Below are 19,434 nucleotides of genomic sequence, written 5' to 3' on the forward strand. Positions count from 1 at the left end.
AATTATCAAGTTAAAGTGAAAACAATGGTTTTTACAAACACAACAACAACAAAAGTGTGAACTCCTATGTAGACAGGTGGACAATTACTTTTTTGAGTATATGACTAGGTATACAGCTTTTCTGTTCTCGATATAATCTTTGTAAAGCTTTTCAAAAGGAGGCTAGGTGGAAATCTTCCAGAAAATAAGGCTTCAAGCTTGAATGAGATAGCAGTTTCCTATCTCACTAAGAGGAAATTCCTTGTGACCACAGTCTCTCTCACAGCATTCGTCAACTGAAACATATCGATATTGAATATTCGGCAAGCTAAAAGACGTCAATGCAACTTTAGTGGCGGAGGGTTGATATTTGACATGAATGAGAGAAAAAGTCTGCAGTCTTTTGCCAGAAAATCATGCGATGCACTTTGGGGATGTGGATGTATTATAAGAGTGATACAGATGAGGACAACTCAAGAGTTAGCAACAGATGCTATTGATTAGCTAGTTGCCTTCCTTGGAGTCTATCAGTTCAAAATTCAGGATGGCTGTGCATAGATAGTCCTTGTAGAGTTCTGAGCGAAAACTAAAAAAATAATCAAACAGTTTATTGGTAGTAGAAATTGTATGTGCTTTCATATACTTTTTTGAGGAATCGATAATATGTTCAAGATTTCTTTTATTACTATTTTAATATTTTATTTAATACCAACCAACAAAACTGATATAGTAGAACACTATTTGTGACAATTAACTCTAAGAGCCCATGAGTGAAAGTAAAGGAGAATATTATAACAGGTAAACTACAATAAATCTTTCATGTCCAGTTAAGACAAAGTTTTCACCCAGTACCAGGGCTTTCAAAGCCAGTTGAGATACAACAAGCTAACAAGCAGTTTTGACACTATATGTATTATACATTAAGTTAATATTATGGTAAATACAAATAGTATAAGTTGTTAAAGAACATTAAAAGAGAAATTATTTTAACACCAAAGAAATATTGTTAAAATTTTTAAACACTTTGAAAAGCCTTGAATGAAAGATTTCTCGTCTAAGAAAACTGATACCACACCTCTATTCAGCTGATATCGTCATTCTAATTTGGCTGTTTTTTGTACATGTAAGTGTTTCGATTAGATTAAGAAAAGTTGTAATAACTGATAAGAGCTAAGAATCTCGTTTTGATCATGGAATTAGCAATGAATGTAAAGAAAATTGACGAGAACTAGTGATAAATCCCGAAAAAATCAAATAATGAACTGAACTCAGCCATGACTTAAAAAAATTTATGTTAATAATAACACTACGTAACATAAATTTTGTTCCTGGATAGTATGTTATATCTTAATTACTTATGTTGTAAAAGTACAGAAAATGGCCATTATTCCCTTCAAACTTTTCTTTTGCGACCTGGACAATGAAATTTAGAAATTAACCTATTTTCTATGTAATAACCGTCAAATTTGCACATTTTCATTTACATAAGGTTTGAATAAAACAACATGTGAATCAAGATTTACATGTATTTATACTACAGTTATACAAAAATGTTTAGAAGTGAGTAGTTTTTTCGAGATTTGCGACTGTGATGTAAATCACTTTTACGTATCAGTCCCCAAATATAGTCTCACATCATGTTTTGGTAACACGCTCCTTGGTAACGGTGTTCAAAGTCCAATATATCTGTGTGAAAGCGCTCGCCTTGCTCCTCTGAGTATGCTCCCATGTTCTCCTTGAATTTATCAAAATGAGCGTCAAGGATATGGACTTTTAGGAACATCCCGCAGCCCACTTTGCCGTATTTCTTCACCAGACCCTCAACCAGTTCCACACAATGATCGGCCTTGTGATTGCCCAACAAGCCCGAACCACAGCGATAAAGCTTTTTCCCTTTCTACTGAGCTTCTTGGGGAATTTTGTGCACTCCAGGATTTTGTTATTTGTGGTCCAACGAAGACACCAGCTTCGACCTTTGCCTCAGACAGCTTAGGGAACAAGTCTCAAAGGTACTTGAAGGTTGCAGACAATTTATCACAGCTCTTGATATAGTGTGTTTTGAAACATTATGTAGTGAGTTATGAAACATTATACCATGAGTTATGAAACATCTTTGATGAAGGACTAGAGCATTTCATTAAATGTGCAAACGTTCATAAAAATTTCAATATAACCAAGGAACTGATGGCTCTGAATACAGTCTCTATACTTATACATATTAGAGTTGTTAGGCAAATATCTAGCTGCCTAAGTAAACACATAGAACCAAACTGAAGTGGTGAGTGGAGAGCCCCTGTACATATATTACTATGGAAAGTCCTAGAAAATTCTCGTAAGTTCTACGACGTTCTAGAAAATTCTCTATCCGCTAATCAGCACTGAATCTACCTGGAATGTTCTGGAAAATGGGTAAATTTGAAAATTTCATTACCCAGGTCACAAAAGCAAAGTTTGAAGAGAAAAATAGGTCTTTTCCATTTACTTTAGGCATAAGCAATTAGGAAATAACACTTTCTACTCAGGAACAAGAAAAAGTAAAAATTTTGTCACATAGTGTTATTCAAAAAAATGCCTAGTCAGTGAAGTGGTGTATTTTAACTCGTTTTGAAGAATAATGCAGAGTATTGAGTAGATTATATTAAAAGTATTCTGAATATGCATTCAGCAAGTTACGTGACAACAACAACTGATATAAAATTGTGTTGGAACAAAACGTATTATATCAACATGTTTATATTGTTTGGCGTTACGTGATAGTCTAAGGCTATCGAAAAGGCCTGGCATGGTCAGTTAGGGCGCTTGACTTGTAATCTGAGGGCACTGGTTTTGAATCCCCATCACACCAAATATGCTTGCTCTTTCAGCCGTAGAGGCGTTATAATGTGACAGACAATTCCATTATTAGTTGATAAAAGAGTTGCCTAAAAGTTGGCAGTGGGTAATGATGATAGGTTGCCTTTCCCTCTAGTCTTTCACTGCTAAATTAGGGATGGCTAGCGCAAATAGTCCTCGTGTAGTTTTGCGCGAAGTTAAAAAACAAACAAACCATCGAAAATTGTTCGCTTTAGGATATTTGCCTAACAACTCTAATATGTATAAGTATAGAGACTGTATTCAGAGCCATCAGTTCCTTGGTTATATTGAAATTTTTATGAACGTTTGCACATTTAATGAAATGCTCTAGTCCTTCATCAAAGATGTTTCATAACTCATGGTATAATGTTTCATAACTCACTACATAATGTTTCAAAACACACTATACAATGTTTCAGAACTCACTACACAATGTTTTAGAATACACTATAAAATGTTTCAAAACACACTATACAATGTTTCAGAACTCATTACATAATGTTTCAAAACACACTATATAATGTTTCAGAACTCACTACACAATGTTTTAGAATACACTATAAAATGTTTCAAAACACACTATACAATGTTTCAGAACTCACTACACAATGTTTTAGAATACACTATAAAATGTTTCAAAACACACTATACAATGTTTCAGAACTCACTACACAATGTTTTAGAATACACTATAAAATGTTTCAAAACACACTATACAATGTTTCAGAACTCACTACACAATGTTTTAGAATACACTATAAAATGTTTCAGAACTCACTATACAATGTTTCAGAACACACTATACAATGTTTCAGAACACACTATATAACGTTTCAGAATTCACTATATAACGTTTCATTCACTACATAATGTTTCAAAACACACTATACAATGTTTCAGAACTCACTACACAATGTTTTAGAATACACTATAAAATGTTTCAAAACACACTATACAATGTTTCAGAACTCACTACACAATGTTTTAGAATACACTATAAAATGTTTCAGAACTCACTATACAATGTTTCAGAACACACTATACAATGTTTCAGAACACACTATATAACGTTTCAGAATTCACTATATAACGTTTCAGAATTCACTACATAATGTTTCAAAACACACTATACAATGTTTCAGAACTCACTACACAATGTTTTAGAATACACTATAAAATGTTTCAAAACACACTATACAATGTTTCAGAACTCACTACACAATGTTTTAGAATACACTATAAAATGTTTCAGAACTCACTATACAATGTTTCAGAACACACTATATAACGTTTCAGAATTCACTATATAACGTTTCAGAATTCACTATATAATGTTTCAGAACACACTATATAATAATTGTCTATCAAACTAAACTAGAAATTACAAAGATTTCACCTACTGTTCTTTAGTGTTCGAAGTTTACAAAATACACGTGTACAGCTAGTTGTTCCGTTTACGTAGGTATGTATATATATGTTCCACATTATAGTAAATCTTATGTGTACAGAAACAGATTGTACTAAGGAGGTCAGTCATATAAATAAGTGATGTTACGGGAAAAGAATCGAGCAACATAAAAGTGAAAAAAAAAGAGATAAATATGTAATATAAAAGTTGGTACGTTAAAGAAGAAGAAATAAAGGGGGAATAATTTTATCAAAATGTTATCGGTCTTTATTTTTAGCCATAAGCCTTCGAGTTTGGTACAACTGTAGCGTGAAAATTAAAAATGTGATATACACTCAATGGAACGATATATCATTGTAAGTTCCGTTTCAGTCTCTTTTATAACTCCATGAAGACTTATACTGCATACTAAATACCAACAGTAATTAATTTTTAAATTTAATTAAATATTTTTTGTAAGCAGACAGATGGTGACCTTGATTAGATAAAGATGATCATCCTAAAACAAGCCCATAACAACAATACCTAGACCTTGCTTCGTAACAAATAAAAAATAAATAACTTAGGATATCGTAGTTAAACGATATGAATTTTATTTTTAAAGATTAACGTTAGTAACTGTATTAAAGTTATAATTACTTTCTATTATTTTTGTGCTTATATAGATAAAACCCGATGTCAGCTAGTTTGCGACTGAAATATCTAAAGAAAAAAATGTTTGTAAAAATAGGGAAAGTAGCTAAGGTTTTGTTAATTTGTGATCACTCACAAAGTTACACACCAAGCTATATGTATTCTGCTCACCACGGGTATCGACATTTCGATTTGTAGTGTTGTAAGTCGGCAGACATGCTACTTGGGAGGATACACTATTATTACACACAATCACATAATTTTCCTATATTATAAATATATACATATATAACGTACTCCTTGTAATGTAAATGCTTTTCATTTTAACAGTTCTTAAGAAAGTAATTTAGAAAGAGTTATATCACTTACATTTCAGTACATTGTATGTGTAAAATTTTACCTACAAGTCACAGATGTTCATATCTCTGAAATAAGTAGAAAACACCATTCAAACTTGTAGACGTTATAACTGCAGGTTTAACATAAATATCATTTATGTGTTTGTTTGTTGAGCAGTAATAATAATAAATAAGGAAGAACCTTGAAACTTGTAAATAACGAAGACAGTACAATAATACATCACATTAATACATATCCTGTTCTAACACAGTCTGTGAATATGACGCATTCGAAATAGTTAAAGTCAAGCAGTAGTGAGCTCTTAAAGTTCAAATAAATATTTCAAAATTTTAGCACAATTCCAGACGTGAGTGTCGTTTTAACAATGGCGGGATGCTCAAAGAAGTTGGTTAATATCATTTAACTTTAGTTACCTGTTGTTCCAGGTCATTCCACCTTAGTGTTACACGCAATTTACCGCTTACAAGTGGACAATAAAATCTTTACAACTAATAGGGCAGGTGTTGACTGGAAGGTGTAACCTCTCTCGGTTATTTTATCACATTGATACTTGCAGAGGTTCTTCGGTAACCCGAAAGGAATTCTCAGACCTCTTATTTTGTTTAGTGTCTTTCAAATGTCAAGGGTTTGACAGCCATTTCAATTTCCCTCCTTGCCTTAAGCGCCAATTTTTTCAAACTCCGGACGTCATAAATCTGTCAGAGACTCTTAGTTATAAGTCAGATTTTCAGAGCAACTAGAAGTACAAACTCGATAACACACTGAAACAGATAGGGTAACATGAAAAGATTGGGCAGTAGGGTTGAATTTCTAGAAACTTCAGGCTAGTCTTTAGTTAAGATACTTTTTCTAAAAATATAATGAGAACCTGAACATCTCATACCTACTAACCGTTCTATAACCTAAACATGATTAGTTAAATTAAAGTTCGTATACAGTTTGGTCAGTAGCAAAATTAGGCTACTGCTTTTATTGAACATAATTTCAAATTCTTACATTTTTTACCTGAAATACTTTATACAATTAAATAGATAAACTTATGAGCAGTTAATAAAGCAAATACAAAATATTGAGGGGGTGAAAATGAAGTTTATTAATTAATATCTTTAGTTTTGAAGTAAAAAGTCTAGTACGTCAATTATTAAACAGTGGTTAATATGTTAATGTTCTTTGTTATAAACTAAACCTAACCATATTTTCGTTAAGAATTATAAAAAAGTTTTGAAACACAAATTAACACCAAATACATTAAGATCGTTATTTCTTAAAGTTTAAAGCGTTATCCTAAGTCTATAGTCTTCAGAAGAGAAATAAAACTTACAAGTGTTTAAAAGAAACCTGAATGCTTCAAAGTGTTATGTGACCAGTTCAGTAGCACATTAAATATTATGCTAAGAATGATTACTATAAAAGAAATTATGCACGAATTCATATTCACGAGGGCCCGGTATGGTCAGGTGGTTAAGGCACTCGACTCGTAATTCTAGAGTCGCGGGTTCGAATCTCCGTTACACCAAACATGCTCACCGTTTCAGCCGTGGAAGCATTATAATGTTACGGTCAATCCCATTATTCATTGGTAAAAGAGTAGCCCAAGAGTTGGCAGTGGGTGGTGATGACTGTCTTCCCTCTTGTCTTACACAACTAAATTAGGGACGGTTAGCGCAGATAGCCCTGTTGTAGCTTTTCTCGAAATTCAAAACAAACCAACGAGAAAAACAACCAACGATAATCAAAATAAGATAAGTTATAGGTTGTAGGATAAGCTATAATCCAGGAGTTAGGTAAGTATACCTAATTTATCAGACAGGAATATGTAAGGTTCTGTTGGTTAAACTGCTTTGTTATCAAAAAGAGTGTACACAAATTTCTGTTTTTGTTTAGCTGTGTAAAAATAACAGAAGTTTGAAATTAGAGCAAGTTAAACATTGATGTTTCAGTTTCAAAAAGAAGCTTTAAAAGACGGAAAACTTGCACTTTCTAAACCTCAGGTTAATATAACCCGGAGATTTAACTGAAGTTGTTAACCTAATGAAAAATTTTCGTTCATTATATCTATATTTCTGTGTTGTTGTTTGTAATTAAATAAAAAAGCAGTTTCCAGCAGTATAGCCCGAAGACAAAACACTGTGCCACTGGAGGGATTTTTGTGTTGAAATGTGTATATATATATATACACTAGAAGAAGAATCACACTCAGCTATAGAAAATAAATGCTAGCATCTATTAACTGCTTAGTACTGGTGTGATATGTTGCTTTGAGAAGTGCAAACTTTCTTGACGAAAAAATCTGCATTGTAATCACATCTGTAGCCTGTGATTAACTTGGCAAATAGTGCAGGTTACTTTCTATTGGTCTTGGAAAGAAACCTTATGCACAGGTGGATTAAAAGGTCAGTTCAGAAATCCCAAGTCTCAGATATAACTGTCCGAGAGTTTGAGCTACTGACCTGATAAAAGGTAGACACTCAGCAGAAACTACCCTCTTTGGATTAAGCCAAATGGCGGGATTGACTGCTACTTTTATAAAGCACCCACAGCTGCATATACGTAAATATTTAAACTGAATCTTAATTTTTTTAATCCGCAACCTGTAACATTAACCACTAGGCTACACCAAATCATAATTATCTTTGAACTGTAAATTTTAATACACCTCGAAATAATAATTATAAATATTTTGTATGAAATGTGCATGAGCGAGTGTGTGAGGTATACATATTGCATATGATATGTGTGGCGAACATGTGTGGTGCGACGGGAATTCGAACCCTACACACTCAGATTACGAGTCAAATGTCTTAAACCCACCTAGCCATGCCGGGCCATTTTAATAAGATCAGCGTGAGTTACAAAATTGGTTGTTTAAGTTATGAGTGTTTATTTTAACGATCAGATGAGACACAAATTTCCAAATCCGTGTTTACTGAAATGTAATTTATATTTGTTATTAAACTACATTGCACAGCAAAGTTTTTGCTTCTTGAACACTGTTGAATGTTTCTTATAGATTTTTAGCTGCTGATCACGAAAATCACATCCAAATTTGCCCATCACGTACCGTTTTATCAAAATCTTCAGTTTCACCAGGACATTGCAACAACGGAAAAACGATATCAGGGCAACTGGAATCCGTCAATGCTTGCTGACTACTGTTGGACACTGCAACGTGATGTACCGGACATTGAATATAAACGAAAATCAGGAGCAAAACACTTTTAATTATATTGAACTTAATAGAAATATAAACACAATTAAATAAGTTATTGCCGGTAAACAGTTAACTGTCTATTTCTCAGAGTTCCTACGTGATGAAACAAAACCAAAACTATATTTGTGCATACCCACCAGGTACCTGTCACAATCAGCAAAAACGTTTCAAGAAGCAAAACTTTTCAAAAAAATTGTTGTGCAGTGGAATCACTGATGTTAATAAAATAAATTAGAAATAACATAATTAAAAATGAAGTTAGGTGAATATGTTATAGCTGGAAAATTCAGAATAAACTAGCAGAATGTTTTATGCATCATGTAAAGAGGCTGAAGAGAATCAATATATGGACACAAATAAAACATACTCGTAACAACAATCTATGACGTTAGTTTACAAATTGTGAGATAAATGCGAAGTGTGCATGCTAGCTTGTTTTCTTCTTAGTGTATGAACACTAGTGTATTACAGTAATTTAAAAAGTGGTGTGTTAAACTCATATTGTATATTTAGTGCACCAAACAAATGAAAGATTTTAAGATTTTTCTAGTTAAGAAATTACTTTGGTGCAACTATCATTTCATGAAAAAATTCTCGTTTCTCAGTTATCTTTCATTTGGATACATAAGATCACGGGAATTATAATGGTTCACACAAGATGGAACATTATATTAACTTATTCAAAACGTAGTAACGATAGTGTTTCAACATCTATAATATTCTTCCTTATATTCACTAATTAAAAAAAAAAAATATATCATATTACTCACATAGAGGATACATAACTTAAAATTTAAAATATAATCGGTCTGTTGATTTTATAAAATGGAAAAAAACATGTAACAAATGCAACTTTAGAATTTCAATAATGGTAAATTCAGTAATGTTCCACAACTGTACTAACAGGCGAACAACATTCTAGTTCTATGTACGACACGTGAAACATATCGATTCCACATACACTTATTATACTAAGTCATCACTGTCTTTTAAATGCAAAAATAACTACCACCTGTATTATCAGGCCTATTCAGACACCATACGCTGATTGGATGCCTTAGGGGAATTGGAAGTGGTCGAGACGATAACAAAGTGACACCAGAGGACGCGTTGCAATGGCCATTAAATGACACCATAGAGCTTGTTGGTATGCTGAGCTAACCACCAGAGGGTGATGTAGATCAGCATGACATTAGCTTTATAGTAACAGTCAGAGTCCTGAAAATAATAATTTAATCTAATTTATATGATGTTGATTTAACAATTATCATAATTTTGATTTATAAGTAAAACATTAAATACGACATCAGAGAGACGCATAGTTTGTTTGTGGAATTTCGCACACAGCTACTCGAGGGCTATCTGTGCTAGCCGTCCCTAATTTAGCAGTGTAAGACTAGAGGGAAGGCAGCTAGTCATCACCACCCACCGCCAATTCTTGGGCTACTCTTTTACCAACGAAAAGTGGGATTGACCGTACACATCATAACGCCCCCACGGCTGGGAGGGCGAACATGTTTGGCGCGATTCGGGCGCGAACCCGCGACCTCTCAGATTACGAAGCGCACGCCTTAACGCGCTAGGCCATGCCAGGCCCCAGGGACGTATAGTTGTTATGCAATATCAGAGGAATAACTGTTACAGAACTTTGTGGAGTGACATCACAATGCTGCTGTTTTAGGGGTAGAGTTACTATTAAAAGTCGATACCAGAAGATCTGTTACTAAGGAGCATGTCTCTATTGATGGATTAACCTACTAAAGGTAGTGTTTATGTCGGCAGATGATCTTACTATGATTCCATACGGCTTTACATGGCATATTTTGTCTATGTTATTTGGATAAGTGGACGATCTTACTAATATGTTATAGACAGATGATCTTATTAGGCATATTGTATGTGTTTCTATAGGCGAATAGAGTTATTATGGTCTCTTATGGCTGCCTACAGGTTTCAACTTGTCTCAACTTTGTCACAATTTTTATTCATATATCTATTTGTATTACATCTGTTTTATCAAAGTCAGATGGTGCTACAAGGCGAGTTGAGTTACTAAGTTCCTATAGGCAGATGGATTTACTAAGGATAGGGTGAATGGTGTTTATATAAATGAATAGTTCAATCGAATGATAAGTTCATCATAGGGCGTCTGAAAGAGACGTAAGTCTATTATTTGTATTTTTTACTATCTTAACATAACGATAAAAGAGTTCTTGAGAAAATATTTTATTTTAAAATAGTTTTCATTTACAAAACTATTTGTTTTACAAAGGTGGATGTTGTTACTATATTTCTGTAGAATTGCATACAGATTTTAACTTTTCCCAACTTCTCTTTATAGCTTACATTTATATATTTAACTGTATTACATATGTTTCTGTAGCCATATAATGTTACTAACACATTTAACATACTACTGAAATGTTTTATCATGCTTCATAATTTATTTTATAAATACTGAATGAGACACCTGATTGTGTTTTTATGTTTTAGTATGTGTTTAACATGTATTTTAGTGTTTAACATGTATTAGTGGTTAACATGTATTTTAGTGTTTAACATGTATTAGTGTTTAACATGTATTGCAGTGTTGAACATGTATTACAGTTTCTGCTTCTATATTTAATTTTCATGACTTACTTTTTGCATTTTCTTAAATTTTATTAGCAAAATTCTATCCCTAAGCTATTTCTGTATTTAATATATAAGATATATAACTGCTCCAAAAGAATGCTTATTTATATCTATAAATATTATAAAATAATTTTCATTTTAAGCTTAATAAGTTGATTTGTTCTGCTGAAGTTTAAAGGATTTATATAAATAACTATGTTTTTTCATTACTATTGTAGAAGATTATAAATATATATATATACCTTTCTGAGGATATTTTCATTTCGACCATTAACTGAACTATAGCATATTCCATCCAATTTTATATGATATCATTAACATTGAACATAAATTGACAGAGAGGTCAACACAAAATTGCATGGACACTTCGTTCATATTGAATATTCAAGCTGATTTATCACAGCTGATGGCATGTTGATCTTTCTGTAAGAGAGGAAGCTCATAAAATTCAAAGTTCAATATGGCAGAAAATATTTTCTGAAAACAAAAGTTGAACAAGTCATTTATAATACACTGTATATGTTACTATTTATGATTACTCATTCATCAGAAGATGTAAAGCTCATACATATATTCCCATTATACCTAATATTGAATATAAATTGTTCAGTCTCTGCACAATCATATATTTTCTATATAACTTAAAAATCGGTATATTATAGCTTTACTGTTAACCATACTTGAACTTAACTCATGGTGACTAGCTTATTATTTTACTGAATTTAAAAGTCAATAAACATAATTTACTGGTTCTTTTACTTTACACACTAAGGCAAAATGCTAAATACGTATTCATGCTATTCTGTTTCTCAATATTTGATGGGGCGCTTACATTTAAATTACTGTGCAATTTTTACACACTTTCTGTTCTGGTATACTCCAAGAAAAGATTATTCACACTTCTAATAAATATGTTTAACTATCTAATACAAGTCTTTATATTTATAAATCATCATCAATGTATGTAAGCAAGATCATAAATTCTAAATAAGACTGGTGTCACACATACTCAAATATTTATTTATAAACCTAAGTAAATTCTCAGGCTTAATAACCACACTGGAACATTTATTTAAATAGCTCAAGATAAATTAATATACTAATTTAAGTATTTTGTTTTATAAAATCCTGATTTATAGCCCAATATAATAATACCCGAGGTACATAATTGTTCCAGCACGCTATTAGTCAATTATAATAACTTACCATAAACAAATCATAACTGATATTCCACAAAGTTTACAAAAGATACCGTGCAGTTTAAATCCACAAATAAATTTACGTTCTTCTGTCCTGCTGGAATTTCTTACATTAAACCCGTCCTCTACAGCTGACTTGTTTCACCATGGCCTAATATGCTGTCATCAGTATGTGTAAATAAAAAATAAAAGACTTATCAAGTACCACATGTAGTAAAACATTTATTCACCAAACTTCAAGTTAGAATAAGATAATTTCATCGAAAAGTTATCACAAATAAATTGATTACATTCTACTTTTGAAGCTTTTGAGAACAAATTCTGTGAGAGTTTTTGACAAAATATTTGAGTTTTCTTGCTTATAATAAAAGATATGGTATACAAGAATAGATGATTCATATTTTATATAACATCATTAGAGAATATATTTTAACATCCAAAATAAGTTGTATGTAAACCTTGCTTAATTAATTAATAATCTATTTTGTACGCCACTGAACTAATTCAGTAAAAATAAATTATTCTATTTTCAAAAAAAATTATATTGATACAGGAAACAAAATGTACATTCATAAAATTTTTAAGACTTGAAGGTGCATTGAAAAGTTAACTCCTGTTGTAAGTTATTATTTTATGTTTATGATATAGAACTCACATACTTGAAGTTTAAAACTACTATTACAATTTAAAACTATAACTTACCAGGGTCTATACAATTTGTTTGCTTGTTTTGAATTTCACACAAAGCTACTCGAGAGCTATCTGTGCTAGCCGTCCCTAATTTAGCAGTATAAGACTAGAGGGAAGGCAGCTAGGCATCACCACCCACCGCCAATCCTTGGGCTACTCTTTTATCAACGAATAGTGAAATTGACCGTCACATTATAACGCCCCCACGGCTAAAAGGGCAAGCATGTTTGGCACGACGGCGATGCGAACCCGCGACTCTCAGATTACGAGTCGAACGCCTTAACACGCTAGGCCATGCCAGGCCCCAGCATAGATTAAACAAAGAACATAGGCAGAAACATTTATTATGACTTTTTCTTTTATCTCTTATAACAATGATCTTTGCTAATTTTCCTATATATTTTATAACAAGTTCGTTGATGTTTAAGACGTAAAACCTAAAGCTCTATTACTGTTATACAGTAAGAATAATAATGGCATAATTATGTTAAGCACAGCGTTTGACCAGGAATCTCTGAGGTCAATATAATAATGTTTATGAATTTATAATACGGATTTTGTGTGAATTTATATGAATGCTCTTTATAAACAAATTTAATGTGATAATACTAGATAGGTCTTTGATTGTAGATCTTACCTGTGGTTGTGAGGTCACAGAAATTACAAGAATATTACTGTTTTGAAAATGCCCACTGTGGTATTCACAACACATTTTGCTCGCTCCAATGATAGAGTGATGTAACATCACAGTACTTGATAGATTCTCTGACTAGTTATCAATATTTAAGTTTGAGAAATATAACTTTTGTGTTATGTATCAGATGAAATATAATAGTTATTGTTTTCATTATATTCAAATATCACATGACAGTAGAACAGGCTTATTCTCAAGTTAAGGTTATTGACAGTTATACGATTAATGAAGTAATGTCAGTAACAGAGTAGAAAGTACAGAAGAATTGTACTTTCACTAACAGAAATATAAAAATTAATTTAATCTTTGTATTCCATTGTTTTATAATTCATACTTGTTTCACTTTGTCGTATTTTTAAACATAAAAATGGTGTCAAGATGGCAGCAGAATATTTCCATAAGATAAATTTGAAAAAGACACCTCAACTTGCAAAGTGAACAATGCTGATATTTCTTTATATGTTTAAACAAATGCATCTACAATTACACCTTAAAGTAAGGTATTGTATAGGCCGGCCCGGCATGGCCAAGCGTTTTAAGGCGTTCGACTCGTAATCCGAGGGTCGCGGGTTCGAATCCCGGTCGGACCGAACATGCTCGCCCTCCCAGCCGTGGGGGCGTTATAATGTTACGGTCAGTCCCATTATTCGTTGGTAAAAGAGTAGCCCAAGAGTTGGCGGTGTGAGATGATGACTAGCTGCCTTCCCTCTGGTCTTACACTGCTAAATTAGAGACGGCTAGCGCAGATAGCTCTCGAGTAGCTTTGCGCGAAATTAAAAAAACAAACAAAACAAACAGTCTATGCTGAACTTAAGACGACTATCTTCAGTTACGGAAATGTCCGAATGCGTAACAGCAAGACTAATCATATTTCTTTAATGACTCTTTACTATAGACTTTCAACAAGAAGAGACATAAAAGGATCCGAATTGCACACACTTTCCAACATGGCTGCTATCGACAAGGTCTTTCACCTCATATGAGAACTTACTGGGTTAGCTGAAAATGAAGTAACAAGTGTTAAATAACTTTCTTAATAAACAGGCCCGGCATGGCCAAGCGTGTTAAGGCGTGCGATTCGTAATCTGAGGGTCGCGGATTTGCATCCCCGTTGCGCCAAACATGCTTGCCCTCCCAGCCGCGAGGGCGTTATAAATCGACAGTCAATCCCACTATTCGTTTGTAAAAGAGTAGTCCAAGAGTTGGCGGTTGGTGATGCTGCTTTCCCTCTAGTCATACACTACTAAATTAGGGATGACTAGCACAGATAGCCCTCGAGTAGCTTTGTGCGAAATTAAAAAACAAACAAACTTCTTAATAAATGATGCAACATAGATGACTGCTATAATATTTTGACAAAGATTTTAATAAATTTCGAGCTGAACTTTGTTAGTTTTTGTAAATCTTATAACAATTTCATTGACGTTTAAGGTGTGAAAACTAAAGCCTTATTATTATGGAATAATACTGACTTAATCATGAGAAGCATGGTTTTAATCAGCAGTTTCTAGAGATTAATCTTTTCATGTCGGTGAACGTCTAATATGTTTCTTACAAGAAATATTATGAATAATCTTTATAAACTGATTTCATATAAAAGGATAGATATGTGCCATGAGATCACAAAACTTATAAATATATTATCCTATTGAAAGTGTCCATTTTGTTATTCACAGCACTTACTGTTCCAACAATAGAGTGAGGTAACATCGCAGAATCTGACACATTTTTCTAGAAATTCTCAATATCAGTATGGGAATAATATAATTTTTATTGTTACAATCAATGTTCTGTGTTGTTATATATCAGATGAGATATATTAGTTACTTATTTTATTATGTTCAAATATTGACTGACAACAGAACAGGTTGGTTCTCAATTTGAAGTCATTAACATCAGTAGGAGAGTCAAACAAATTAGAATGTAAACAAGTATTGTTCACTAACTGAAATGTACTAGACTTGCATGAAAGTTAATATAATCTTGGCAGTCCAGAGTTTTATAACTCGTACATATTTTTATTTGTGTTATTTTTAAATATCAGAGAGCATCAAATCGTCAGTGGAATTTTTACCTTGGATACATTTGAAGAATACAATGAAAAACTGCAAGATGTTCAATGCTGACATTTCTTTATATGTCTAAACAAATACAACCTGAAGAAGATGGACTTTGTATAGATCTTGGTAAGCTATATTTGTACACAATGATACTTTTAAACTAGAAATATCCATGTTTTAGATCGAACTCAGAAAATAGTAACTTCCTAATTTATCTCCAAATGTTACGAATGTAATGAATGTACATTCACATTTGTATATTGTGATGTAGACTAGAAGAATAAATCACTTCATTTTTACTGGCTACTAAGATTAATGATATACAAAATATGTTCTTCATTGTGAAACCTACGTACAACATATAAAAGTATATTCTGTAATGACAAACAGTAAACGTGATGTATTTATAAAATATAAACAAAATCGTTTGTTCTTGTAAACCACATATTTTTACTGTAAGAAACAGTAAAATTAGAATAAGAACTTTTACAGATTTCGTTCTTAAAAACTTCAAACATAGAAGACATGCACAATATTCGTAATATATTATAGACAAAGACGTCTTCTCTTTTTCTATTTTGAAGTATAGTTAATGATTTATGTTTCAGTATTTGTGGTACTTGACAAGTCGGTATTTACATATACTGATGATAGTATATTAGATTATGGTGAAACACGCCAGTTTTAAGTTGAAGGAGAGAGATAATCTGAGGGTCAACATCTAGTGATCAGCATGATGAGGACAGCCAGTTTAGTAAGAGATTCCAAGCGCACAATAAGTTTGTAGAGTTTCTTAAATGAAATTTTTGTTGATCATATTAGTTCGAATAACTTTGAGAATCTTCTTCATGTTTTGTTTAAGGTAATTTATTCTATTTGACTAATAACATGTTAGAATAGGTATATAGAGCATATATATATACATATATATTATTACATGGGGCTGTAGTTCATTATTGTTAATGAAGATGATTTTGTAAATAGTATATTAGTATATTTTTTAGTTTCGTTAATAAATGTTTTAGTATGCTTGTTAAGGGCGAGATTTTACTTATTAATGACAGTATTTTGGGCTATGACGAAGAATGAGTTTTACATGACAAACATAAATAGAGACTTGTATTAGTTGTTCAAACATACTCGTTAGAAACTTTATTCTCCTGAAAAAGGATAGTAAGTTATTCAAAACCACTTAAGTTTTATATAAGGTCATGTACACTAACTTCTTAATCAGAATTCGTTAGAAATTGATAGTTATTGCATTTAATTTATCATAAATGACTAAGCTAAACATACGTATAATTATCTAATCTTTCATCTTTAGTATGAATACTTATTTGTTATTGACGATTTGCATAGGATTTAATTGAAATGATAACACGTTACCAAAACATTGTTTCAAAACTATGTGAGAAAAATGTCTGTATTGAAAGAGTCGATAAGTGTGTTTTTCTGAGCCTAAAAACTGAAATTTTACGTGAATTTAACAGGCAGATGAAAGAATAATATCAATGGTGCTATTAAGTGATTATGTTTCACCATAATGCACATAAATGTGTCATATTTTTGTTTATTTATGTAAGGACATGGCTTTATTGCGACGTATCGTGATAAATTATGTGTTTGCTTTCACATAACGTTACACAAATGATAAATATAAATTCTAACTGATGTTTATGTTATATTAGTGTGTCTAAAAGCTTTGCTAATAAATGTTTCAGTATTCTTTACTGATCTGTTGTTTTACATTGTTGTTATTGTAATGATAAACAGTAAATATGATGGAATAATAAAACATGAAAGAGTAATCACTTAACTTATAATTAAATGTTTTTTTAAGATTATTATTGTCAACCCGTTTTCGGTTATAAACTGTGTACGTTTGTAAGAAATATATTTGCTGCTTTAGTGAACTATTAAGATTAAATATTACAGTGCAATAAAATCTCTGATTTATTAACAAATATTTATATTTGAAATTGACGTGACTTTTTGGCTCGTACATATCGTTACAAACTAAAAGTAATATATGTTACCCCAATGGTGCATATCTGCATGTTACAATTTTTTTCAAAATTCCAGTCCATTCAATGTTACTGATATTTTTTGTTTTGCCACTTTTAAGAGAAAAACTGGTTACTTAAGCCAATAATAACCTCTCCTGCCTTTCGTATTTCCTTAAATTGAAATTTATCAAGCCTGATAGCGGTTTTGAAATTGTAGTATTAGACAAATACGTCAAGTCGAATGTGTCAACAGTACAATCGAAAGAGTGACCTCTCTGTGTTGAATTGTTTTCTCGAAATGTTTATAATAATACATAACAAGCCGATACACATAAAGATTCAAACCATTAAGAAACGAGATTAATACAAAGATTTGTGAAAATATCTAGAGAAAGTTATCTGGTTAGAGAACGCTTCTGGTGCCTATTACGTAAGAGTTATGTTACTCTCAGACGACATCCACTCTCTTGACGACTCACAACTGACGCGCAATTCTTGGGCGCCGAACAATCGGGTTAACTACTTTCGTGACTTCCCAATGTTAATGTAATAAGCCAACTGTTTTAAAAGGAGTTAGTGGTAAAAATGTGCAACTATTACAGTATTTTTAACAGCTGAATTAACCATTAAATAGATGTATTCGTACTTAAGTCATGTAGTTTATAAAACATTGAAAAATGGTGTGTGTAAAACATCTTCAATGTCTAGAACAGTAATAAATGTGTACTGCTAGCTTACAATGTTAAAATCCGGTTTCAGTACTCATGGTGGGCGCAGCTGATAGCTAATTGTTTAGTTCCTTGCTTAACAACTAAACAAAGCCCACTGAAGACTCACGAGCCATTAGAGAGGCTGCGCCCTCTGATCGGCCAAGAGATCAATGAAAGTACTGATTTAGAAGGTTACAAGAGACGGTTAAAAGATCCGGATGGAAATGACATAGCTGTGAGGAACATAAAAGATATCACAAGGATGGATACGCATCTAAAATATTTCATTAATAACTAATACGTTATTGTGATATTTAGATTATATTGTTGAAAAAATAAAAGAATAAAGAAAAGAGGTAATAACAACTTCTAGCTTTTAGGTCAGTGGTTCTCAACCTTTTCTGACTTGTGACACACTACGACAATCTGAACATTTTCGCGACACACCTGGAAAGCCTTAACGATTTTTTTATGTACACGTTATACGGCAAGCGTTAAAAGCCTTAGAACAAAAATCACGGCCAAAGCAAGCGATAATAATGTCATTGTGCATCACGTTTAGATACACGTTTGGGCCCGGCATGGCCAAGTGTGTTAAGGCGTTCGACTCGTAATCCGAGGGTCGCGGGTTCGAATCCCCGTCGCACCAAACATGCTCGCCCTTTCAGCAGTGGGGCGCTATAATGTGACAGTCAATCCCACTATTCGTTGGTAAAAGAGCAGCCCAAGAGTTGGCGGTGGGTGGTGATGACTAGCTGCTTTCCTTCTAGCCTTATACTGCTAAATTATAGATAGCTAGCACAGATAGCCCTCGTGTAGCTTTGTGCGAAATTCAAATTCAAAACACGATACAAGTAACACAGAAGAGTTAACTGTGCCTGCTTCCGAGAGCAAATCAAATTAAAGCGAGTCTCTAACGTAAACAAACAAGCTCGCATTTTATCATCGACTTCGTGAAACCACGAAGATGCAAATGAAAGCAGAACTTCAACTGCTT

The 19,434-nt window shown here is 32.6% G+C and overlaps 2 long non-coding RNA genes across 4 annotated transcripts in view; one reads left to right on the plus strand and one right to left on the minus strand.

The window, feature by feature from the left end:
- The window catches only part of LOC143229768 (uncharacterized), a 24,259-nt gene continuing 4,825 nt past the window's right edge, over positions 1-19,434 (minus strand). Inside the window, exons 2-4 of one of the 3 annotated variants that reach the window (XR_013016066.1) lie at positions 12,285-12,436; positions 11,321-11,555; positions 1-565 (exon numbers count right to left, since the gene is read on the minus strand). This is a non-coding gene — a long non-coding RNA (uncharacterized LOC143229768). Of the gene's footprint in view, positions 566-3,984; positions 9,663-11,320; positions 11,556-12,284; positions 12,437-19,434 lie in introns of those variants that run through there. The other 2 variants (XR_013016065.1, XR_013016064.1) reach the window with 2 other exon arrangements.
- Positions 10,070-19,434, plus strand: part of LOC143229769 (uncharacterized) — a 27,701-nt gene continuing 18,336 nt past the window's right edge. Inside the window, exons 1-2 of the long non-coding RNA XR_013016067.1 lie at positions 10,070-10,207; positions 15,706-15,847. This is a non-coding gene — a long non-coding RNA (uncharacterized LOC143229769). The remainder of the gene's footprint in view (positions 10,208-15,705; positions 15,848-19,434) is intronic.

The sequence above is a fragment of the Tachypleus tridentatus genome, chromosome 10, assembly GCF_004210375.1.
Source record: "Tachypleus tridentatus isolate NWPU-2018 chromosome 10, ASM421037v1, whole genome shotgun sequence".
Classification (NCBI taxonomy): Eukaryota; Metazoa; Arthropoda; class Merostomata; order Xiphosura; family Limulidae; genus Tachypleus; species Tachypleus tridentatus.